This window comes from Caretta caretta, chromosome 4, assembly GCF_965140235.1.
Source record: "Caretta caretta isolate rCarCar2 chromosome 4, rCarCar1.hap1, whole genome shotgun sequence".
Lineage (NCBI taxonomy): Eukaryota > Metazoa > Chordata > Testudines > Cheloniidae > Caretta > Caretta caretta.
The window spans coordinates 35,065,645-35,091,872 of NC_134209.1; the positions used below are offsets into that span (position 1 = coordinate 35,065,645).

Sequence of the window (26,228 nt, forward strand, 5' to 3'; positions counted from 1 at the left end):
TGCCAGAGCCCCCACGGTAGCAGATTTATGGGCTCCCTGCAGCCTGCAAGCCCCCTGATTGGGTAGTCCTTTTCTCGTGGTGTCTGAGTGAGGGATTTTCCAATTAAAATGATGAAATATTTGTTTTGTCTGGTTAAATTAAACGTAGCCTACTTGCTGAATAAAACATGAAGCATTATGGAGCTTTATACATTCTTGTTCTAAATACATGCACAAAGAAAAACGGAATAATCTGATGCTAAAATATGAAAGCTATCTGCACTTCACTGTTTTAAATGAATGGTTTGCCTGAATTAAGATTTCTAGATTTGGCCCCTAAAACAGAAACTAAAATGTCAAGTACTGCTTCATCTAGGTAGGTCCTGTTGCTTCCAGACTCTTCAGTATATATCGTTTCTGAAGTGGATAAAACTTCATGAACCCAAATATTTTGTAATTTCATTTTACAGACTTAAAATAACTCATTGGTGTCCCTGAATATTTAGTTCTGAAATACTGTGATCAGAACACTTGCTTCATTATGTTTAAAAAGCTGAAGTAACAGCGGCAGCAACAACAACAAAAAAGCTCTGTAGCAGGACATGAGTAGAAAGCAGCCTTCTCTCTACCTCCCACTTTTTGTCTGGGCCCTGGAGTTGTTGCTTTTGGTACTGGCAAAGCTTCTTCCTGGCACACTCAACTTCTCTGTCCCCTGGGGTTGGGAACAGGATGTTTTTGAGATGGAAAGTGATATCGGACAGCATTTTTGTGAGCCTAGCTCAGGGGTAGTCAATAGGCAGACTGTGGGCCAAATCCGGACCACAAGACGCTTTTGAATGGACCCCAAAATCTTTTTATTTACTTTTTATCTTTGTTGTTACCATATATTTGAAGTATTTTCCCTGGTTTCTGGACCTTGACTATACCCTGACCAAGCAATTTGGACCTTGACCAGAATAAAAATCGAATAGCCCTGGCCTAGCTCTCTCTCTGGGTGAGAAGTAACACAAAGCACACTGGATGAGGCACAACAAGTCTTACAGTGAGGTCTGTAGGAGTATAAGATGCCAGGTGGTGGATGCCATGTTCAAGTGACCAAAATTATAGAGTGCAAATTACAAATTGAAGTAGCCTTAGTGATAACTTTACAAAGCTGTTTTTTTAAATCTTTGGAGCGAGAGAAGTAGAATTTGTTCTTGTAGGATCATTGCTGGAGCAGTCTGTCAAACTTATTCAGGTTTGGCAGCCCAGATCACTCTGCGAAGTTTGACAGCAGAGTCTTTGTCAACTATCTGAAATGAAGATGTGGGGAAAACTTGTTGCACTGTTGAGTTCTATTACTGTTTATATAAATATAATGGAAGAGTAACTGTCTCCCAAGGTAAATGGTATTCTTTCTAATGGTCCAAACATCATAGAGTGTTTTTAAATTGATATTTTTTTTCATTTTTGTTTTCTTATGTAATTGTAGCTGACTTTTGATATGAAGCAATGATGATTATATGTACCAATTTCCTATATGTATTTTATATTCATCTTTAAAAACCACACAGACAATTTTTAAAAATGCTCAGACCTGGTGTGATATTCACCTAGTGGAATCCATACTGAACACTTAGGGCTTTGTTGCACACTTCCATGGGAAAACCAACAGCAGGGGAAAATGTAAGTAAACGCCACCTGGAGTTTCTGATCTATCATTCTTTCCAGGAGATGTAGAAGGGGCAGGGCACTTTGTTTTGTAACTACTCCGATGCCCTAAGATCTGCGGAGAAAATCTTAAATTAATAACCTAAAATGGCAGATTCTAAATCCATGTGGGATTGTTTCATTTGTCAAAACTGATTGATTAAAGAAATCACAGCTGTGCATAATTTAGGCTCAGATCCATCACGTACTTACTCATTTGCATACACTCATTTATGGGCTGGATTCTGAACCCCTTGCTGCCATTTGTGAGCACTTTCTTATACACACAACTGTGGTGAAGTGAATGGACCATTTGTGTCAGTAGCTGCTCACCAGCGGTTGGCCTAGGTGGTTAGCCAATATTTGGGGCTTTGGTGGTTGTTTCTATTAGAAGACGAAGTTGATAATATAGTCCAGTGTTTATTTGATGCAATCCTGTATACAAAAAATATACACAAAGTCCTGTTCCGCTGAACAGAGTAACATCAAAGAGAAATCAATTTCCTTGCTCACAATTCCAAGCCTGCCTTTCCAGCCAGTACTCTACCCAAAAATCTCTCTCTCTCGCTTCACTTTCATTCAGGGCCACACTTCAAGTGCATCTCTTGCTGTCTCTTGGTTTTCCTGCTGCTCTCACTGTCTTCTGTCTTGGTCCTTTTTTACCTACATACAAGCAGCTGCAAATCAAATTAATCCCTAGCCCTTGCATTTGAATTCATTCTTATCTTTGGTTGGTGGCTTCCATTGTTTCAGCTATCTGTAAACAAATGCGGCATTTAATTGTTCCCTCATCTAGCAGGTGGTTAGCACACCCATTAGTTTCAGCAATGTTTGTGATTGCCTGTAGGTCAAAGACATGGTTGCTAGAAGCCATCCATCCTCCAGCATAACAGTGAACCCTCTTAGTACTGTCTAGCTCTATATGAATAGCTTTGTTGACTAAACTGGGACTGCTCACCTAAGAGAGAGCTACTCACTGGAATTGGTTTGTGCAAAACTGGGTCCCTCAGTTATAAGTGCCCGAAGATAGGGACCTGCCTTTCTTTTTTTTTTCTATAAGACGCCTTGCAATTCTATAAGATGCCCAACAAAGAAAATAACAGAACGCCACTAGCCATCACCTTCAGCCCCCAACTAAAACCTCTCCAACGCATCATCAAGGATCTACAACCTATCCTGAAGGACGACCCATCACTCTCACAGACCTTGCGAGACAGGCCAGTCTTTGCTTACAGACAGCCCCCCAACCTGAAGCAAATACTTACCAGCAACCACACACCACACAACAGAACCACTAACCCAGGAACCTATCCTTGCAATAATCCCGTTGCCAACTGTGTCCACATATCTATTCAGGGGACACCATCATAGGGCCTAATCACATCAGCCACACTATCAGAGGCTCGTTCACCTGCACATCTACCAGTGTGATAGATGCCATCATGTGCCAGCAATGCCCCTCTGCCATGTACATTGGTCAAACTGGAGAGTGTCTACGTAAAAGAATCAATGGACACCAATCAGACATCAAGAATTATAACATTCAAAAACCAGTTGGAGAACACTTCAATCTCTCTGGTCACTCGATTACAGACCTAAAAGTTGCAATTCTTCTACTAAAAAACTTCAAAAACAGACTCCAACAAAAGACTGCTGAATTGGAATTAATTTGCAAGCTGGATACAATTAATTTAGAGATTGGGAGTGGATAGGTCATTACACAAAGTAGAACTATTTCCCCATGTTTATTCCCCAACCCCCACTGTTCCTCAGATGTTCTTGTCAACTGCTGGAAATGACCCACCTTGATTATCACTACAAAAGGTTTTCTCCCCCCCGCCCTCCGCGCTCTCCTGCTGGTAATAGCTCACCTTACGTGATCACTCTCCTTACAGTGTGTATGGTAACACCCATTGTTTCATGTTCTCTATGTATATAAATCTCCCCACTGTGCCACAAGTACTCCTTTTCTTTTTGCAATTCTGTAGGGATTTAGAAATAATAACTTGAGGGATATCTTAAATCTCGATAGCTTGGGGAAAGCGGAGAGAGTTAAACTTTGTGTTGACATACATCATTTATTTCTGCTTGCACTGTGTCATATTGCAGTGTCTTTAATTCTAAAATGTACCATAAATATTTGTGTTGCATAGATGGAAGGGAGGACAAGGGAAGAGATGTTGAATCTGTAGATTCTATGAAAACTTTATTTAAAGCATTGCAGTTTACATTGCTTTTGTATGTTACAGATTGTCTATATGGTCCAATAATCCTCACTAGCTGGGTTGTAAATTCTAGTGCACATGAGTGTTTTTGCTCACTAACTGGTCCGTGTGGACCCTACTGGCATGCACTGAAAGTTGCTTAACAGTGTGCATTAATGTTGTCCCGTCTGAAATAGTACTACATGAACATGCACAAGGGAATTTTTAGTGTGTTCCAGCAGGGTTCACATGGGCCAATTAGTGTGTGACATGTGCACTAGAATTTGCATCCTAACGTAAGGGGACTATTGCCCCCTTACTAACATTCAGTGGGGGTGTTTTGGTTGGCTAGCTCCCCGTACTAAAAGGGGAAGGGTCTATGGGAAATCAGGACCCTGCGACTGATAGTCCCCAGGAGGCTAATCAGGGAGTCAGGAGGCCAGGGAGGTCCTGTCCTCCGTGTGAGCTGGAATTGCCTGGGTCAGACAGAGTGGGGCTGAGCTAAAGAGAAAACAGGGGTGCAAGCTGAGCTGGGGAGCAGAGCTGTGCCAGATCCAGACAGAGCAGCGCTGCAGCCCGAAAGCCAGAGGCACAGCCCAGAGAGAGCAGACTTGCCCTGGGAAGAAAGCTGCAGCAACCAGAGCCAGAGGGGCCAGAAAAGCAGCCCTCAGAAGCAGGTCACTGCTGGGAGTAGAGTCACAGAAGCAGCCTGCAGAGCAGACCTGTGCTGGGAGCAGAGCTGTAGCAACCAGAGGCAGAGGGGCTGGAGAAGCAGCCCAGGGAGCTGGAGGCAGAGCAGCAGCAGCAGCAGTGCAGAGACAGAGTGGTGGAGCTGGGGCTGGAGCAGTCCGGAGCTGGGTGTGGTGAGCAGCTGGGGAGAGCGAGGGGGACCCTGGGCAGCGGGCCCAGCACAGGGAGACACCTCAGCCAAGGGGCTCTGCAGGCCAGGCTTGGATCATAACCCCGACAGGGCGGGGGCAACACTGGTAAGAAGGGTCCTACCACTTAGAGCCTGAGAGCATGTGGCCACCACCAGAGGAAGTGTCCAACCCACAGCATCCCTACAGCAAAGCCAGGGCCTGAGAAGAAGGCCTGGAACTTAAAAGGAACAGACTGTGAACTGCCCTGACATTCCAGAGACACTGTGATGTTCCCTGTCACAGAGCAGGTTGATGTGTTTCCTTTAACCTTTCTCATTTTCCCTTATTCTTTTTAAAATTAATTTTTGATTAAATAACTTGCATTTGCTTTAACTTGTATGTAATGCTCAGTGAGTCAGAGAAATGCCCAGTGCAGAGAGACACCCAACCCTAGTGGGGACACCCTAGCCCCGTCGTAGGTGATCACAGCAGGGTTGGGGGTCGAGCCCCTCAGGAATCCTGGGCCCAGCCTTGTTGGGGTTACGAGGACTCTTCCAGACAGGAGCGTGGAAAGGGAGTCCTCAAGGGCAGGGAGGCCACTGGGTAAAGGAAGTGGGAGCGAGGACTCCGATCCTTTCGCTAGCCCACTTCACCGGGGTAGTGCAGAAGCCAGGAAAGTTCCCCAAAATAGCGGGACTATTCTCCCGCTTGCACTAGCTAGTATGGACTAAGTGATCATCTAGAACAGCCCTTAATGTAGCCGAGAAATCTATAATCAGTAGAAGAGCAAGGAAATATGCCACAAATATTACACTTAGGGTAGACTAAGTTCAGGATTTGAATGCATGTTGGTGGGCTAGCACTTGAAATTACTGGGAGCCATGCAAAATGTGTGTGTAAATTTAAGTGTTACTTAGACTTCATATCTGTTTCATTATTGGCACTACCTTGTGCTGAACCTTTTGTGTTTTAGATCACAGTCACATGACCTCAGTCACATCTTTGCTCTGCCAATGAGACTGAGTTTGGTAATTTAGCTGGGCATATATCTATGAGCACATTTTTATTTCCTGTAGTATAAACGCTACTGTTCTGAATATCCCAAAAGAATGGATTATGTTTGCATAAACTTAACTATTCATACCACACTAAATACCAACACCAGAAATGTTCAAATTCTGCATTTTACACTTTGTCTCATGGTTGAGAGGCACCTGCCAATTAGTCTGCATGTTTTAGGGACCCATTTTGTTATTTTTCTCTTAAGAATGCCTTGTTAAAGCTTGTGATTGTGTCCAAAGTCAGCAGTCCTTGCTGAGTTACTGACATTATTTGATTGATTCTGTTATGACTTGCTTAAAGTGTCACTGTATTCACAGCCATATTGTGGATGTTATGATTCAGGGGAGGGAGAGAGTCAAGGAGAAGATGGCTAATGTTGCATTAGAGAGTAGAAAGTAGAGCAAAAGTAGAACAAAGAAAGATACTTTTCATATCATTGTAAGTAGTCTCCATATTTCAGAAGTATTACATAGATATGTTGCAAAAATTTTTTTATTTAGTTAGCTAGTTATCTGAGATTGCAAGTGACTGAAACAAAACATTATTCATCAAAAGTAATATGCAGTGGTCACTAATAAAGTCAGCGTTTATGAACAGACACTGGAATACTCCACAGTGATATCTGCGATACCATTGTTATTTCCTATTCTAAGCATGGGGAAATAGTGTGGTGGACAAAGAATATAGTATGTCTGATAAAAGTCCATGAGAGTGTTTCTATTTCGCATGTCATATTACTTTTTTGGTTTCCTGTTGATAAGTTTGAAATTCATGTACCATAAATACTGAAAGCAGATGTATAGGCACATATTTTGGAAATTGAAATCAATAAATGCACCAATAGACCAGTAAAGTATGAGCACTGTTCAGCTGGCTAACTAGGCCTAGTGCTTGTGCTGTATATAAAATGTAATATTAGATTCACTCATCCACAATGTATAAACACAATGGACAAAAACTCATCCCTTCTGCAAAAATGTACGGTCGTACTGAGTGGAGAAATAGATGTCCTTCTGTTTCTAGTCATGATTTAAAACATCAAGCTAGTATGTAGAAATTCCTACCCCTTTTATTTGTATTGGTTAGTTTCACACCTGGGGGGCGGGAGGAAGAGAAGGGTTTATTGAGCACTGGACTGAGACCCAGGAGATATGGGTTCTATTCCCGGCTCTGAAGCTGGTCTACTGGGTGACCTTGGGCAAGTCACTTCACCTCTTTGTGCCTTGGTTTCCCAATCTGTAAAATGGGGTTAATAGTAATGACCATATGTAAAATGTTTTGAGATCTACTGATGAAAAGTACAGTGTAAGAGATAAGTGGCATTATTGTTAATTATTATTTATTAAAGAACATATACATATATGTATTTATAATTGACCTCAATTGATGCAAGCACGATTGCATCTGATTTCTCGCGTTATTTTTTGTATATGTAATTTGCAGACAAAGATGAAAGTAGCGGTCTGAGTCTGCTTACAGCAGAAAAAAACAAAAGGACCACTGCAACTTCCAGTAGAGGCAATTTGGTTATGGTGGGATAAAATCAGTGTGAGATCAGAATCTGTGTGAATGAACTCTTCTTGATAACAAAACCATTGCATTTTATTTTTATTGGAGTATAGAAAGCATAAAGGGAGACCAGCTCCCAGACTGATTTTGAACTCTCCTGGCTCTTCTGCTAGAACCTACTCCTGTACTGTCAGCATGCCAAGCTCAGATCAGGAGAACTTCGTTCTTCCTTCACATATTTCTTCTGTTAGGGAACTTGAAAATGTTACTGCTTAGTCATCATATGCAGAATAAAACTACATTGCCTTATTTGGCTGGCGATGTCACGTAAAAGGAAATTTGACACTTCAGGCTGAGAAACTCTTTTGATTTGTGAACAGTACTTCTGCTAGTGGGAAAATGTGCAATCTGTTGTCTGTGTTTATAAATATACTGTACGTTCCCACACTTTCCCTCAAACACTAGAAGAGGGCTTTCTATTGTTAAAAGCAGCCTTTGCCAACAGTTATCACAGAATGTTATCCGTGATGCCCTGATTTCCCCTATGCTTAGAATAGGAAATAACTGTAGATATCTTGTGGTGTATTTTGGCAAAAAGGAATAGTGAATGCTATAACTTTATTATCATTGAGGTGTAATTACAGGATGCATGTAATGGCACTTGCACTTTCCTGATGTTGCTGTGTAAAAAGAACCATGGATAGTTGAGAACTGACGTTGGGGACAAGAAAACATGTCTCCTCCAAGATTTTGTAGATTTTAAGTTTAGTAGTTCATGCAAAAAACCAGAAAAAACTCCCCAAACAAACAACAAAAAAGCCAGCCTGGTGTTTCCAAATAGAATTAATAAATTTGTTCTTAAATGCATCTTTTATGAAGATCTTGATACACATATGATACTAAAGGAAGCAAGGCTCTCAGCTCTTACTCAGCTGCTAAAACCTAAGAGGGATCCTCAAATCACAACGTATGGAGCTAACAAACTTTACTTCAGATCTGCATGTGTATTCTGAATGCGAATGAGGGATTGATACAGCTTCTGACTGGCTAACTTAGCCAGTGACAAAATTCTACTCAGAGCAGCAGTGCAATGTTTTATCCGTACAGAACAGGTAGCTCCTAAAGCATCCCTACTTGGCTGAGATGACAGTTTCGGTGCCTTGTGTTTAAGGCACTGCACAGGGACTTAGAAGAACTGGGTTCAATTCTGGGGTATATGGATTTTCTGTGTGAGTGACCTAAGGCAAGACATTTAATGTCCCTCTGTCTCAGTCCCCCATTCTCCCATCCTTTGTTTGTATTGTCTATTTAGGGTATGTCTACATTGCGAAATTAGGTCGAATTTATAGAAGTCAGTTTTTTAGAAATCGGTTTTATATATTCGAGTGTGTGTGTCCTCACAGAAAATGCTCTAAGTGCATTAATTCAGCGGAGCGCTTCCACAGTACCGAGGCTAGAGTCGACTTCCGGAGCGTTGCACTGTGGGTAGCTATCCCACAGTTCCCGCAGTCTCCCCTGCCCATTGGAATTCTGGGTTGAGATCCCAATGCCTGATGGGGCTAATACATTGTCGCGGGTGGTTCTGGGTACATATTGTCAGGCCCCCGTTCCCTCCCTCCCTCCATGAAAGCAAGGGTAGACAATTGTTTTGCGCCTTTTTTCCTGAGTTACCTGTGCAGACGCCATACCACGGCAAGCATGGAGCCTGCTCAGTTCACTGTCACCCTATGTCTCCTGGGTGCTGGCAGACGTGGTACTGCATTGCTACACAGCAGCAGCAACCCATTGCCTTGTGGCAGCAGATGGTGCAATAGGACTGGTAGCCGTCATTGTCATGTCCGAGCTGCTCCTGGTCGCCTGTGTGAGGTCGATCAGGAGCGCCTGGGCAGACATGGGCGCAGGGACTAAATTTGGAGTGACTTGATCAAGTCATTCTCTTTAGTCCTGCAGTCAGTCCTCATGAACCATCTTATGGTGAGCAGGCAGGTGATACGGATTGCTAGCAGTCCTACTGCATCATCTTCTGCCGGGCAGGCAAGAGATGAGGATGGCTAGCAGTCCTATTGTACCATCTTCTGCCGAGCAGCCATGAGATGTGGATGGCATGCAGTCCTCCTGCACCGTCTGCTGCCAGCCAAAGATGTAAAAGATAGATGGAGTGTATCAAAACAAGAAATAGACCAAATTTGTTTTGTACTCATTTGCAAACCCCGCCCCTGCCCCCCGTCTAGGGGACTCATTCCTCTAGGTCACAGTGCAGTCACTCACAGAGAAGGTGCAGCGAGGTAAATCTAGCCATGTATCAGTCAGAGGCCAGACTAACCTCCTTGTTCCAATAAGAACAATAACTTAGGTGCACCATTTCTTATTGGAACCCTCCGTGAAGTCCTGCCTGAAATACTCCTTGATGTAAAGCCACCCCCTTTGTTGATTTTAGCTCCCTGAAGCCAACCCTGTAAGCCGTGTCGTCAGTCGCCCCTCCCTGCGTCAGAGCAACAGCAAACAATCGTGCATCTGAGTTGAGAGTGCTATCCAGAGCAGTCACAATGGAGCACTCTGGGATAGCTCCTGGAGGCCAGTACCGTCCAATTGTGTCCACAGTACCCCAAATTCGACCCGGCAAGGCCGATTTAAGTGCTAATCCACTTGTCAGGGGTGGAGTAAGGAAATCGATTTTAAGAGCCCTTTAAGTCGAAGTAAAGGGCTTCATCGTGTGGACAGGTGCAGGTTTATATCGATTTAACGCTGCTAAATTCGACCTAAACTCCTAGCATAGACCAGGGCTTAGAGTGTAAGTTTTTCGGGTTAGGGTCTGTCTCTTCTTATGTGCATGTACAAGTACCTTGCACAGTGGAGCCTCAGTCTCTGAAGTTGGGGTATCTAACTGCTACTAAATACAAATAATTATCAAGTATCAAAATTTCACTATTTTACGTGCAGATTTGACCAATGTTAAAACTGTAGTGCAGTCTAGCAAACACAGCATTATGACAACAATGATTTTAACAAACAAGAGCATAGAGACTAGCTCCAAGTGCATAACTCACACAATTTGTCTGAGGTTAGCTTCTTTGGCTGGCTGCAGAATATCCTTAATCAGATTGCAGGTTTCTCAAATTCGTTATTTGAAATATTTCTACTTTTTCTACTCTGATTGTTATTCAAGCCATTGTAGGTGAGTATTTGATGTCTCTCTTAAAGATATATGAATGGTCTGAAGTCATATTATGTATTCTTTTTGGTTTGCTGAGTGCACAACTTCCAATATGAATTTTCAAAACTATTTTCATACATATTCTTGGATAAGCAGCTTTGAAATTTGCCTCCAGTGAACGTTTGTGTTCATAAAAGTCAATGACATGAATATTAGCAGAAGCAAACACAGAAGAGACCTGAGCATGGGGAAAGCATTTAAAAATGTTTGTGAATAGTCACAGTTTATTCCCCCATTAAATATATATTTATTCAGGCAAGTAAAGCATGGCACTAACCGTTTCAATTTGTTGACACTATCGTCTTTTTTTAGGCTTAGTTTCCTTTTATCTGCACCTTCACAGTATTCTGAGCAGGAGCATGTTTAATGCAGGAGTTTAATGTTAAAAGAAAGTGTTTGAAAGTGAGAAAACTAATCAGAATTTTAACTCTTGTCTCCCAGCTTCCCCATACTGAGCTATTAATGCACTTGAATGCTGACCAGGAAGTACCATCTCTGGAAATGAGACTTGGCGAGTTGTTTAATTCTAAATTCCCATGTAATCCAGGCCCTCCCTGCCAACAAGGTAGTGCCATTTGGGATAGTGAGTTTTGTGATGTGGATACTCTCCACTAAGAACTGAACGGAAACCACCAACTCATTTCACATATGTCAACAAATAGCCATTAGATGATTATGTCTGTAAGTCACTGTGAACCTGGCTTGGATTTCAAGTGGTAACAAAGAGTAGAAAGGCTCTGAATCCCATTACTAATCTCTTGAGCCACTGAGTCGACAAAATATCCTCTTCTATTCTGTTCAGTTCAGGATTTTATACCTCAGAGTTGTAGGAATGTCATTTAAAAATGGTAGTGCGTGTACTTCTAGCTGCCATTTTGAATGCTTGAATGCAAGCCTGAAAAATGTGACATTGTTATGTAATTTGATTACCTTGTTTCAGTTCATTTTAGATAGGGTCCGCATTTCAAGAAGCACATACATCGTACTGTGGTTTTCACCATTATTAGCAAGCTCTGCGGTGACGCTGAGAATTAAAAAGGCATGGGGAAAGCGTGTGTTCCTCACCCCTAGAGGTGAGCAGTGTTGAGATACACATGTGGGGCAGTGTCTCTGCCACTGCCTCTGTTGTCCTTGTCCTTGGAAAAAATATAGGACTATAGTCTGCGGGGCTGCCAGTCCTATATCTTTCCCCAGTGCTAAATGAAATAGAATAAACCTATCTTCACCACTGTATGCCCCATGTTGGGGCCTCCTTTTTTAAAGAAATAACACTGTGTTTACCATTTTCACTTTTCTTGTGTTCTTAAGATTAAAAAGGCCACAGATATAAAAATCGACCTCTACTCTATTTAAATTTAGATGTTAAAAATTAACATCTTTGGCATCAGTGCTCTTCACCCAAATATTTCTTCTCACAATTTGGTATGCACAGTCATTCATGACTGCTCAGTATAGCGTTTGTGGGTCAAAATCATGTCTCTTCTGTGTATGGATAATTTTGCATGAAAAATAGCTGGTGCAAATGTACAGGGATGTTTAAGGCTCCTTCCAAAATTTAGCCCAATAAGTTCAATCAAAAGCAAACAGCTAGCTGGAAAACAGCCTCATTCATGGTCTTGAGAGGTCTCCTTCCACTTGTAAAATATTACAATATAACAATCTGCCATAGAATTATCTCACTGAAAATGAAGCCAAATATCTTCCTAAGGAAAGGTAGAAATTTGTTTTGTTATATACCAACATTCTAGGATTGTGCTTTATTAAATATAGATATCACTATTTTTTTTCTTAAAATGTGCTTTCTGTCCACCCTAGGGTAGGTAATTGATGTGGGCATAGTAATGTGATTTCTCAGAGTTGTATACTTTTTGTAGTGGACACCTATAAATATTTGTATTAATCTACCACATCTTACCCAGCAAATAATTATACATCCAGATTTATAGGAGTGCGTATTTCTCCTTAAAGGACATTAGGGGTGAATAATTACCTTTTGTTGCCATGTTTAGGTCTTTTTATCTTTTAATTCCTGTTTCTTCTGAGGTCAGCTTGTGATGAGGGTAAAGATAACTGACTGGATGTGGGATCCTGCTGAATTCCGTCAAATTGATCTTGATTTGAGTAATTATTTCTGCTTTCAGCTTGACTGGAGCTTGGTAGTAATTATTTTCCATACTTTCCAGGAGCAAATGCCAGCATAATTATAGTCAGAACTTGGTTGCTGGAGGTGCTAACCTGAATTGGAATGCCAGGATATAACTGGTGTTTTAACAGCCTAATTAATTTGCCTCATGAACGGCAGGGCTGGGAATTACATAGGGTGTACAGAACTATTGGCTTATGAAAATAAAGGAAATGGGAAGGAAAAGAGAAAATACATTAATTGTTCAGTGGACATAAGCCAGATCTACATGAGAAAAGATTTGTTGGTATAGCTAACCTGGTGAACCCTCCTAGTATAGATTCAGCTTGCCAAAAAGTGCTGTAGCTAGTGTAGTTTATATCAGCTCCCTGAGCAAAATAAGCTATACTGCCAAAAGTACTTTTTAGGTCTGTATAAATGTATCTACAGTAGGACTTTTACCTGTATAGAAATGTAAAAGAAAATCACACTGCTAACTGACAATATTATACTGGCAAAACTGTCTAGGGTAGACCTGGCCTTAATGTACTGGACAACTATTTTGTAAAGCAGGGGTGGGCAAACGACGGCCCGGGGCTGCATCCAGCCCTTCAGATGTTTTAATCAGGTCCTCAAGCTCCTGTCGGAGAGCGGGGTCCAGGGTTTACCCTGCTCTGGTGCTCCAGCCGAGGAGTGGGGTCGGGGGCTTGCCCCGCTCTGCACGTGCCATGGCTCCACGTGGCTCCCACAGCTCCCAATGGCCAGCAACCATGGCCAATGGGAGCTGCGGGGACGGTGCCTGCGGATGGGGCAGCACACAGCACCTCCTGGCTGCACCTCCACATAGGAGCCGAAGGGGGGGACATGCTGCTACTTCCGGTAGCTGCTTGAGGTAAGCACCGCCCGGAGCCTGCACCCCTTTCTGCACCCCAACCCCCTACCCCAGCCCTGATTCCCATCCTGCCCTCCGAACCCCTTGGTCCCAGCCTCCTCCTGTACCCCAGAGCCTGCACTGCCAGCTGGAGCCCTCACCCCCCCCTACCTGTAGCCCACCCTCCTGCCCCAGCCCAGAGCCTCCTCCTGTTCTCTGAATGCTTCATTTCTGGCCCCACCCCAGAGCCCAACCCCCCATTTTGTGAGCATTCGTGGCCCACCATACAATTTCTATACCCATATGTGGCCCTTGGGCCAAAAAGTTTGCCCACCCCTGTGGTAAAGATCCATCTTCAGAAATCAGTATTGACTGTTTTGTTCTTATATTACTGTATTGTAAATGTTACTTTCCTAAATAAGATTTGAATTTGTTTTTGACATATAGCAACCCTCTGTCTGCAAAGAGGAACACTTTCATCACAGATTTTAGTCATGCCACTACTAGACACTTAATGGGCCAACAAAACTTGTGGGTCTTGGAGAAAAGAAATGGTACCCTATTAACTTTGGCCTTCCATTGTGATTGCTCCTCTGCACTGAGATGAGCCATTGAAATTCGGCTTCACTAACATACAACCATACTGCAGGAAAGAAGTGTCATCTTAGATCGATGACTCTTTTCTTTGACATTTGTATTGCAGTTACATCTACACTTCTTCCCGACTCATGGGGCAATGTTAGGTCATCACTCACTTTGAACCCCAGATAGATTGTGTGCTGCCATATTTTGTTATAACTGAAACTTTTAATTTTGCACCTTACATTTTTTAATTCGTTTGGTTTTGGATCTTTTTGTTCAGAGCCACTTTGATTACCCCATCTCTCCTCCAACCCCCCTCCAAAATAGGAAGTAAATATGTTGTGCTTCAAGCAGCTCCTGCCCTCTTCGAGGCCCCATACTCTGGGCCCAGTTGTTTCACTCTCTCCCTTGAGTAGATGCTTACTCCCATAAATATCTCATTGATTTCAACTGTATTTTACAGTGGGCCAGTAGCCCCACTATCATTAAAATTGTTACTAGCTTACTGTTTAATTATCTAATGAGTCTTCAGGGGACTACTTGCAGACTAAGGCCTTTATTCTGTAAACACTCTCACATGACTTCTTCAATGGGACTGCTTACATGGCTAAAGTTAGGCACGTGAAGAAGTGTTTACAGGATCAAGCTCTAAGCTTCTACTCGATACTAATAGGGTGGAAGAACTGGGCTCTCAGATGGTGTAGGAGGCCTCATTATGGATGCATCTAGTGTGAGTTTATTAGATGTGGAATTGGGCTCTTGGGTTTCTCTCCCACCACTCCAGAGCAGGTATCATTTGGCCCTAAGTACTGTATTTTGTGTGTTACTTTCTTGTGTTTGGAACATATGGTATGCGTTTAAAAAAAAATGGAGCAGGATGGGTGATCCCACTTGTTTGGTAAGAGCAGCTCTAAAACAAAACCATCATCACAATGTAAGAGTCTCAATCAAGTCCTTTATGACTCCGTAGTGGTCAAGCCAGCTAAAGTGTCCATTAAGTAATGGTAAATTATCATTGGAAATCTATGGAAATTTACTGTATACAAGAGCAGCACTAAATATATATATTTTAAATAGCAGTCAAGGAAACTGGCTGAAATACCTAGGAACATGTCCAGCATGACAAGTGAAGGATTAAACTCACAGCTTCCATTCTTTATAAGGAATTGCAGAGTTAAATCTCTACCTGGTACTGGAATTTGACAGTCTGTTGTTTGCAGTGTGATTATTGGTTTTTGTGCATTAACAAAATTGACACCAGTATTATTTTGTTTTGCTACGTTTCAGATTGTGAAATAATATTTAGGTTTCAGTGTTCAGTAAAATGTAATCAGATAAAAGTTCAAAGCAAGAAGGATTTTTTATTTTTCCTGCAAGACTCAGAAGTTGACAACAACTTAGAATGCTTTTGGTCTCATTCCTACAGTTCTTACTCAAGTGACTAGTTTTATTGATTGTATTGTTTAGTTGTAAAAGTACTATGGTTTAGTGTCAGCATGAGTTTAATTATTTAATTTATATAACTGCAACGTGAGCTGTACAAGTAGAGAATAAAGGGCAATCAAAACATCTCCGTGTCTGAGCGTGTATGTTGAAAGAGGGGAAAGGTACCTCTTATTCATATGTGCATTTCACGGTGTGTGATTCCTGCCAAACATTTACTGTTTGGCACAAGTATCCATAAAAGGCAAGCTACGGCAAGATAATAGGTACATGTTTAACTGTTAATTTTTCATTAAAGTGTAATTTGATGCTTATGTAAAATGTACCATATTATGTTGTCCTGATATGTCTTTCTGCTCTATTGTAGGTCACCCAGCGGGGAATGCTCTTGTTTTATTTAAAGCACAGTAGTGACAAGAAGATTTCTTGAATGCTGGGAATTCTGCAGGTAAGGACTATATAGATTTAATTGAATCAGTCGTTTTGTTTATATTAGGGACATAACTATTATTATTAAGCACCAGAACGAAGCAGACTCAGAAGAAGAATGGCAGTTCATGAGCTGTAGTAAAAAAATACTAAATAAGAATAATTGAAAATATGCTGCTTCGTAATGGAATAAAAGTGTATTTTGAGTGATCTACCATGGGGAAAGGTGTTTTCTGTTGGTATATGTGGGCTGCCACCCAAAACATGAAGGGTAGGATGTTGCATTCAGATATAAGAAAAGGAACCAACTGAGAAGTTACACTTTTAATCCTCATTGAAAATATCAGTATTGTGGCTCTGCAGTTAGCACAGAGAGTACCAGGCTTGACTTAATCGGCTATCGTTGCCCATTTTAGATTTTCAGACAAGAATTGGTGGATCTACAATTTGTATTCAGGAAACATTCTTTCTTCCCTTTGGGGGTGTTGCTGAATAATAGCATTTGTACAGAACTAGGTTGTCATTCTTTGATCTTTCCCATGAGATTAAACAAGCAGTAGCTCTGTACTGGAAAAACCAGCAGTTCTTTGATTAAAACCCTGAGTTGTGCAAAGGAGGAAGGATTTTGAGCTTTTCGGTGTGTAGGTCCTGTACTCACTGGAGATGCTGTTATAAACTCCTGTGATGACAGCTGGCACAGAAAGTAAAACTGAGTCTCGTCGTTTTACACCAGCAATATTGACATTTTTCTATGCAGACAGGCACAATACTGATTACTCGCATACACTCTTCCGTAGGAAACAGCATGTGCAGTGACAAATTTCACAATAGTTTACAATATATGCTGTGATGGTTTATGAGATATGAACCCTTGGGTCTAGCATCTCAGGTAAATCAGCAATTTCTGAGCTACTCTGTCAATGGAACCTCTATCATCTGATATGAGAGCTACATGCAAAGGGCCATGAGTTGGTTGCAACTAGGGAAATAATTGAAAATCTTCCATGGTGGAGTAATAATTCTTGACAGTATGATATTTTATGTTGTTTGAGTGTGATGAAAAGTCAAAGCCTAAGATATAGAGATTATGTTGAGACTCCTACATTCTTGGAACTTTTCCTAGAGCAATTTCGCTGCTTAATTTGTGTTTGGTGTTAGAAAGTTTATAGGACTCTGGTGCTTTGTTACCTAGGCCCAGGTTTTGAAAAGGAAAAATTGGATGTCTATTAAGTTTAAAATAAAACTGTAATTTCTCTTATAAAAATAGGCATGTTGTTATTTAAAATGTCGATGCAATGCTTGAAACTGTTGGAAGACGTAGGGCAGTTCCTGCCTTGAGAATCTTAGATTGTAGGTAAATAGAAAGTGTACAGACAGTGTTGTTTTTAAGAGGGTGCTTTTCAGCTTTACACACTGTTTGTATAGAAATCTAGTGTAAAAGACATTTTTGAGATCATTAAGATAGTAATTGATTTTCTCTTCTATTTTCCAAACTCCATTATCTTCACAGCTCTGCTAGAAAAACTCCCCCTGCCCAAAGTTTGGCACTTTCAAAAGGCAAAGTTTTGAAATATTTGCTTTTGACATAAACTATAAAACAAATTTAAATGCTGTTGATTTTGAATCTACAGCTTAAGAACCCAAGCTCATTTGAAAAGTCTTCTACTTATAGACAGACCTGGTAACACAAAACTGATAGCAAATGTTGGGCCTGGTCCTCTTTCACTTTCCTTGTCATATATTCATTTACATCTGCACCAAGTGGGTCTGAAATGTTATTTCCAGTTTGGGTGGAGAGTTCTGATTTGGTAGCATTTTACACGTTGCACAGGTGTAAATGACTACACAAGATGCAGACACTGGAGAATCAGTCCCACTGTGTTTTGCTGGGTTTCTGGTCATGTGACAGGCAACTTGGCTATATTACTCGTTCCCGTCTTTCTCTCTGTCAGTGTACTAGCATCGTTGTTGTTGCCAAATGTAATGTATGAAGGGACACCTCTGACACCTGTATGCACAGAATGAGTGAAAAAATGAGGGGGAGAAAGGGAGTGGTCACTTAACAATAAGCAATATGGTGTTGGCTCTGAAATTCACACAGCACAAATAGTAGATTTTTTCAAAATTTGACTTACCATGAAATACTTAGGAGGAAACTTCCTCAAATTTACAGCTCTGTTTTTAATCTAAAGAAGCATTTATTTTTATGTAATTTTTGTATGAGTTCATTTTTTTCAGTTTGCTTACTCAAGGAACAACCATGTTAACAGTCTACAAGTATTTGAAGTGTATAAATATTAACAAAGGAAAGCAACTGCTTAGGATATTACAAAGTGTATTACTGGTCCCAGTCCTACAGTAAATGCTACTTGGGCACATGGGTTTGCCTGCATGGTGCTGATTGCAGGATCAGGGCTACTAAGTATTGTCATCTTTTTTGCCACTTCCCTATTCGAGGTCAGCAAGTTTTATAGCCTTCTTCCAAAACTCATGATTGTATGCCAGGCTGTTACATAGCTTTATCTTTCTGAGGTCTACTGATATCTCATCTGTGTACCAAGTCTTTGGCCTCTCCCTTGGTCGTTTTCCATCCACAACATTTTCCATTCCTACCAACATAAGTCTCCAATCTCCGTTGGATATACCCATACCAATGTAGTCTAGTCTACTCGGTATGTGAAATTAAGGGAAATGGGGTCTGATCCTGCGCCATTGAGGTCAATGGGAGTTTTGCCATCCACATCAGTACCGGAGCAGGATTGGGACCACAGAGAGCAAGCTGACTGTCAAGTAAAAGTGAGATCCATTAAAGGGTTAAATTTTCTCAAGCAAAGTGATAGTAGCTCCAGTGCCCACTTTTTAGCTATCAGTAGTATTTGTATGATCAGGGTCTAAGTCATTATAAGCAGTAGATCAGTGGCACTGTGACTGGGAAACTCTGAGACTCAAATACATATTTTATTAATTAGGCAAGAGTTCTATATTTCCCTTGCAGATTGCCTGGTATAGATATATGGGGCCAGACCATGGCACCCAGTCTGTGTGCAACTAGTGCAGCTCAGTGGGTGCAAAGTTGTCTTTAAGCAGCCTTTAAGCCCTATATCATCTCAGAGCTGATGGGCGTTGGTCCAGTCCCCTGGTAGTTCTGTGTTATGTTGGTTACCCGTGGCCTGCTGGAGCGTAGGAATTCATGGCCGTACCCATTGTACCGGTAGCAAATGTGATCTCGGTATAGCTGCTGTTATATTGGCTCAGCAAACCTGGGCACCCCCTATGCAAGAGACCTCCTACAAGGGCTGTTTCTGCTGTGTTTATGTTCACTTTGATTTGCAGAATTGGGCCCTTAATATTTATTAGATTTATAGTCTCCGTGACGGCAAACTAGATGTAAGATTTCACTAAAGGATAAGTATGAGCAGGGCCATCACTGTTAAGTCTTGCCCACTCATTCCTCCACCACATTTACACATTCATCCTCTCCACCCACAACTTGAACTGTATTATGCAACATTTGCAACACACAGATTGCATATTAAATGCTTGGAGGAGCCATGATGTAATGCAATTCTTTTGAACACGGTTCATTGGGTATTCAGTTATGCAATGTTCAGTGCACATAGCATGAGCTACGTGACGTCCTGCAAGAGAACAGGGCAGAAGCCAGCAAGAATCATAGAAGTAGTATAGTAGTAACAAGCCAATTCATTAACAGACAGATTAGGAAAGCTGCCACCCAAATGAATGCAAAGTGTCACTCAGCCGGCTTGTGTTACTCAGCTTGGTAGCATTACTGAGACATTTTTAAAAAGAAAAGGAGTACTTGTGGCACCTTAGAGACTAACCAATTTATTTGAGCACGAAAGCTCATGCTCAAATAAATTGGTTAGTCTCTAAGGTGCCACAAGTACTCCTTTTCTTTTTGCGAATACAGACTAACACGGCTGTTCCTCTGAAATGAGACATTTTTGTTGAGTTACTGTTCTTGAACATCTTTTCCATTGTATTGTACAAATTACATAAGGTATAAATGTGCTTTGCTATAAAGCATAGGGCCAATTTCAATCTCATGTATGCTGGTGTAAATGTAGTTAATTCCTTTGAAGTCAATGAAGTTATTCCAGATTTACGCTGTTCTATCTGGCCATTTCTAAGCTAGTCTGTATTACAAAAGCGTAAATCATAACCAGTAGTATCAACATTTTTGCATTCTGTGAAGACTTTCCTCATTTGGGGTTCAGTTTTGCAAAGACTTAGACATATGAGTAACCCTTGACTGGTCCTGTAGGTGTCCGTGTAAACTGTGGCTGCTGGTTACAGTTGCAGACAACATAGCACTGTGAAGAGATGCTGTACAGCCGACAGCTCAGACTTATTTTCCGAGTATCATAATTGGGGTTGGAAGAGTCCCAACAAGTCATTTAGAACATTTGCCTGATTTTTGTGTGTCTTTGTTTGTGCAAGGTTTTTTTTTTTTCCACGAGAGAGGGGTCTGTGTTCCAGAATTTGTATCTGCGTTTTGACTGCCCCAGAGTTGAAAGGGAGTTTGGATTTGAGGTTTTGGCTCAGCCTGTTATAGAAATTTGCGCCAGTCAGGAATTGTGATCTGGTTCCAGGTTTCGGTTCTTGACCTTCCTTCCCAAACAATAACAAAAAATTTAAGGACGTCGGATACAGGATTTATGTTTGAGCTCATCCCTAAATTATATCATATTTTAATTCATTTTATATTCCAGCTCCTGAGTGTATTCCAAGATACGTATTCTGTGTATCTTGAGCCCATACATAGTAGAATGAGGTTCCTTTAGGTCTATGTATTTATGTTGTGGCTACAAGGCATTAAACAGGGCCAGCCTTGTTTTACTTATCCAGCTGCTGAATATGCAAGAGAGTCAGCTTGAATGTTTAAATTCTCTCAGTAAATTTAGAAACAGAAGATCTCATCTTATCAGAAATGCCCAGTTATCCTGCCTAGCACCACATTAATGTCATGTAAACGTCTTCAGATCCCCAGCAGAAGAAAATCTGTAAGGACCATTATAAGGGCAAAATAAATACTAATGTAGGGTCCCAAATGACTGTGGAACATGTGCCCCCGTTTGCCTCTGACAGCTCCACATCCCACTGCAGGTCCTCCCCTCTTTAATGCTCCTCTATTAGAAGATGAGGAGGGGGTGAGCAGGCCCTGTGCTATGCCATGTACACTGCTTGAGCTCAGAAAGTAGTGTACAAACAGGCTGCTGCAAGAGATGGAATAGCCGAGCACATGTGGTTGCAGAAAGTCTGATCGCCAAGAATGAGTCAAATTGGATGCACATGTGGGGCTCCCATTGACTGCAGTGAGAGCTGCACTGATATGTGTAAATTTGAGCCACGACCCTTCTTACCTCTTAAAGAATGTATAAGTTGATGCTTTGTGTTTAATTTCTTACTTTTTATTTCTGTGTACAGAATCTTTTTTGGGAGATGTTCTGAATTCCCTTAGAGTCCCAGCTAGCTAGTGGCTTAAATATAGTTTTAAATTGTTTGATGGGTCAAAATGGGCTTGCTTGATATGGAGCTAGTACTGTCGCTTTTGTATGCTGCTTTATTGGGTAGTTCCAGTAGTAAACTGAGTTTATTAAAGTAAATTTATGAAAAGACCCTAATTGCCTGTCCTCAATAATATTTTAATGCGCTCCAGTCTTTGCCTTTTTATACCGTAATGTAATGTACATGGCGCAACATGTGTACGTATATTGTTTAAGGGGCTTGAATGGCCTGCCTGTCTGACACGTTTTACTAGATTCCAGCCTTTTTTCCATGACATCATTAAAACAGACTTCCTTGAAAATATGAACAGCTGCTGTGTACTTTTTTCCCCCCTGTGTTTTAGGTTACAAACTGTAGCAGCATTTCAGTTCTTCACAAATGACGGCGATAGGCCAACTCGATGCAAAACAGAGTGAATGCAGCCAAACTCAGAGCTGTGAAGCTGTTAACAGACCAGTAATGAAGCAGGTCCCCATGTATGAAGCATTTCATAATGCAGTAGGGGATAACTTACAGAACTGCAGAGTCAGTTGTCGCATTTTGGCTAAAGGCTGATCCTGTTCCCTCATCTCCCCCCTAAACTAAACTGTGCATGATTTAAGAAGATGAGAACAATATTGTTGTCAGACTTTTGGCACAGATGACAATTCGCTTGAAGTATTTTACTGTGGTTTTTGCAATGTTATTGTTGTTCAGATCTTCCACAGAGAGCCAGTCCCTTTAAGATCTCTAGCCTAATCCACGGAAACTTACTTTCTTTATTTCTATATGACTTTTGGAGTTCACACAAGAAAAGTGTGGGATGGTGCTCTCGTTATTGTTACATAGAATTGCAGATTCAGCAACCCAGTTGGAAAGAATAATCTCCATTCTGCTTCTACATGTATTGCGGGAATCGTGTAACAGGAGAACGTGGACTGCTTGACCACTCGGTTGCACCATTTTTATCGTGGTTTAGCTTCATACGAGTTTCACCTGTTCTAATGCTGGCATAAGAAATATGCAAATTTTTAAATATTTCAAATAATATATGTAATTTCACATAGCTCTTGGTAAAGAGTTTTTGGTTTTATGTGCCATACTATAGACTGTGACCAAGTTCCTCCTCTGCCTTGGTGGGTCCTCCACTTATTGGCAGATTTGCTCGCCTCAGAGATTCACAGCAACCCTCAGTTTGGTCACTTTTGCTAGTGGCTCAAACCTGCCATTCGCTCAGCTAACCTCATCACTGGCCAGCATGGGAAAAGGGAGGAGAACAATCCCCTCAGTCTCTGCTGACCCACCTAGTGGGTCAGGGGATAGGCCAGGGACCTTCCCCTCTGGTGGGACTCACAGGTGTCACCTCCTCTTGTTTCAAATAGGGAGTTGAGGGGGGGGGGAACCCGGGCCCGCCCTCTACTCCGGGTTCCAGCCCAGGGCCCTGTGGATTGCAACTGTCTACAGTGCCGCTTGTAACAGCTGTGTGACAGCTACAACTCCCTGGGCTACTTCCCCATGGCCTCCTCCCAGCACCTTCTTTATCCTCACCACAGGACCTTCCTCCTGATGTCTGGTAACGCTTGTACTTCGCAGTCCTCTAGCAGTACGCCTACTCACTCTCAGCTTCTTGCGCCTCTTGCTCCCAGCTCCTTGCATGCCCCTCATTGATTGAAGTGAGGTCCTTTTTAAACCAGGTGCCCTGATTAGCCTGTCTTAATTGATTCTAGCAGCTTTCTTAAATGGCTCCATGTGTCCTAATTAGCCTGTCTGCCTTAATTGGTTTCAGCAAGTTCCTGATTGTTCTGGAACTGCCCCTGTTACCTTACCCAGGGAAAAGGGACCTGCTTAACCTGGGGCTAATATATCTGCCTTCTATCACTCTCCTGTAGCCATCTGGCCCGACCCTGTCACAAGACACACATAATTTGTTCCTATAATAGCCTATATCAGAACATGGAGAAGTCCTACTTGGTATCCAGCAAGTGGAGAGGTAACACCCTGCTCAGCCCTCTCCCTGGAGCTCAGATTGGAGTGATGAGGAAGGGCCAAAACAAGTGCTCATAGAAAATTCTCCCCCTTTTGTAGGGCGAAAGTATTGTGTTTCAGCTCTTCTGGGAGTAGGGGTGCATGATACAGGTGTGTGCTGTACCACTCTGGCTGGTTCCATGATTGCCTCATTTACTGGGAGATTTACCCAACTGGATTCAGTTGGCTGTCAGATATCAAACAGCTTGTGCTGTGCATCATAAACTTCATGAAGTGGGATCTGAAGTTCAGTTATCACCATCTGCAAGATTTCTTTGTGTTGTTTGTGGTCATCATGCAGAGATTGGGTGATTACTTCATCAGATGAGGATGATGATACACCTGTCAGTACCACAGGTAACGGTGGATCTGGCTCAACATCTTCCTCCTCTGTATACACTGGGGCAGTCGGTTGTTTTTGCCTTGCGGAAGAGGCCAGTGAGATCCTCACATGATTTCAGGGTGCCATAAATACAGGTCCCATGGACCCCAAAAGTGGAATACAGATAGGGACTGCACCTCTCAAAGACCCTCCAATTACAGGTAAATGGCTTCCATATATCCGTCAGAAGCTGCCAAAATATTTCTTTAATCAAACAAAATCATCTGGGTATTTTCCCAAGTCAGTCTAATGTTCTTGAGTGCTGTTGTTTTCCCTTGATTCATTTACCATAGCAGATGTTCAGTATGTGTAAAAACATATGTTGATATCTAGCCACCTTGTTGATTCCAGATTAAAGGAGGCTATGAAAAGTGAGCTATTCCATCTCGGGTGGGGAATAACTTTATGCGTTTGAAATAAAGTTGAGTTAAGCAATTTTCAGAAGGTAGAAATTACAAATGAAAATGGTTCTGGTGGTCTTATGCTGTTTCCTCGTGGGCTGTGGTCCGCCTCAAAAATGTCATGCACCTTGGCATGATTGGGAACCTCTGCTTGGGTCTAGAATAGCTAAGGAGCAAATGCTTCTGCAAAGCTGTGTGGTTGCCTATCTCTAGAAAGTACCCATGTAATATGTAGGGGGACATCAAATTAATGGAAATAAGTGTTTTTTTAAAAATGTAGTTCATAATTAATTTAACCTAATTTCTTTCATTTTATCCCCTAGTTGATCCTTAGGTTAGTCACTGCGACTTTAGAATCTTGCAGCAACATGATGATGCAATACAATGAAAATTAATTAATGAGAACTTCTTTTTTAAAGTGTGTTTCCAAATAATTGATCTTGTATTTAGGGGACAAGCATTCTGGGTCCATCTGTGCCTGGCGATGAATGAACACCCAGACATTTGTGGGGTGTTTTTTGCTCCCCGGAGTGCAAATGTGAAGGGAATATGACATAAGGGACTTCGGTTCAATTCCCAGCTCCACCACAACACTTCATGTGTGACCTTTGGCAAGTCACTAAGTATCTTGAGGCCTCGCTTCCCCATCTGTAAAATGGGGATAATAGGCAAATACTATCTCACAGGGGTGTTGTACAGATAAATACATTTAAGATTTTGAGGTTCTCAGATACCATAATACTAGGGGCCATATAAATACCAAAGAAAGTACTGCTCCAGGCTTGTACAACTGATGGTACTTGCCTCCCCACAAGGAGTGAGGGGAAACTGCCATCTCCTTTCACTCCTTTTGTGAGCAAGTGGAAGCTTTCCCTGTGACCCAGGAGGCAGTGTGTGCTGTGAACCATGACTGTGCTCTCTGATTACATGATTTCTCAATACTGTTTAGAAAAAAGTAACCGACAGTCTTAGCTTAAATATGTCAGTGGGAAAAGATTACACTGCAAACTCATGCTGCTGGAACCATTTTGCAACAGGTTGGGTTTCTCTTTCAGAAGTCTTGTGATGGGAATTAACAAGGATCTTCTTAAGCTAATGTGTTGACACATTTCCTGCCTAAATGCAGGAATATTATTTAGGCTGGTGTGCATATAACTTTTTTCTAAAGGGGGCATAGGGTTTGGGAGGGAGAGGTAACGAGCCGTCATTAGAAAAATTCCTGAAACGAAATTGCCCCCTAGAAATGGATTTTAATTCTATAGGCAAAGCCAGACAGTCCATTGTCATGTCCCATCTCCCCCCACTCCTCACCACTGTTTCTACAGGTCACTTCCATTTGGGGCTCAGAAAACGAGGAGCCATATAGTTACAGTTTAACAGTAGATTGTTTCTAGTCTTGTATAGGTTCCTCCCCCCATCCCCCTAAAATGTGGGGAGCGAAGGAGGAGAGAGGATACAAAAGTACTTTCTCCCCATACTGGTGCAGCTGTGCATCATCCAGGCATAGACCGGATCCTTGTGGTTCTAGGGTGTAGGGAGTGGTGGGGTAGCCTAGTGCTTACAATGGTACTAGATCCCCCGAAAGAGGAAAGGAGTGGATATATGGGGCAAGGATGGAGCCAAGGTCCTGTGGTCCCTCCTTATCCTTCCCCCCCTTCCCCACCTACTGTACTGGCTAACTGAGAGAGGTGAAGGAGAAAGGACATGCTGTTCTTAAAACAACAACAACAACAGTTGTTGGTAATGCCCTCTAGAAAGAGAAATATAGGGGCCACTGAGGTCCACATTCGTGAGTGCATTTTGCTGGACAGCTCTTTGGAGATCATCCTCCGTGGACTCTCTCCCCCACCAGTTGTAGTGGCTTAAAGCAACAATATTGCCCATAATATTCAGTGTTGAATTCTTGACAGCTAACACTGGACTCCAATCCCTATCTCCCTCCTCTTTC

At 41.9% G+C, this 26,228-nt stretch overlaps 1 protein-coding gene across 3 annotated transcripts in view; it reads left to right on the top strand.

Annotated features, from left to right (window-relative positions):
• BMPR1B (bone morphogenetic protein receptor type 1B) overlaps positions 1–26,228 on the top strand; it is a 353,771-nt gene that overhangs the window by 117,331 nt on the left and 210,212 nt on the right. For 2 of the 3 annotated variants that reach the window (XM_048846945.2, XM_048846946.2), the window contains exon 3: positions 15,903–15,983. The gene's annotated coding sequence lies outside the window, so the exon portion shown is untranslated. Of the gene's footprint in view, positions 1–11,025; positions 11,083–15,902; positions 15,984–26,228 lie in introns of those variants that run through there. The other variant, XM_075127534.1, reaches the window with a different exon arrangement.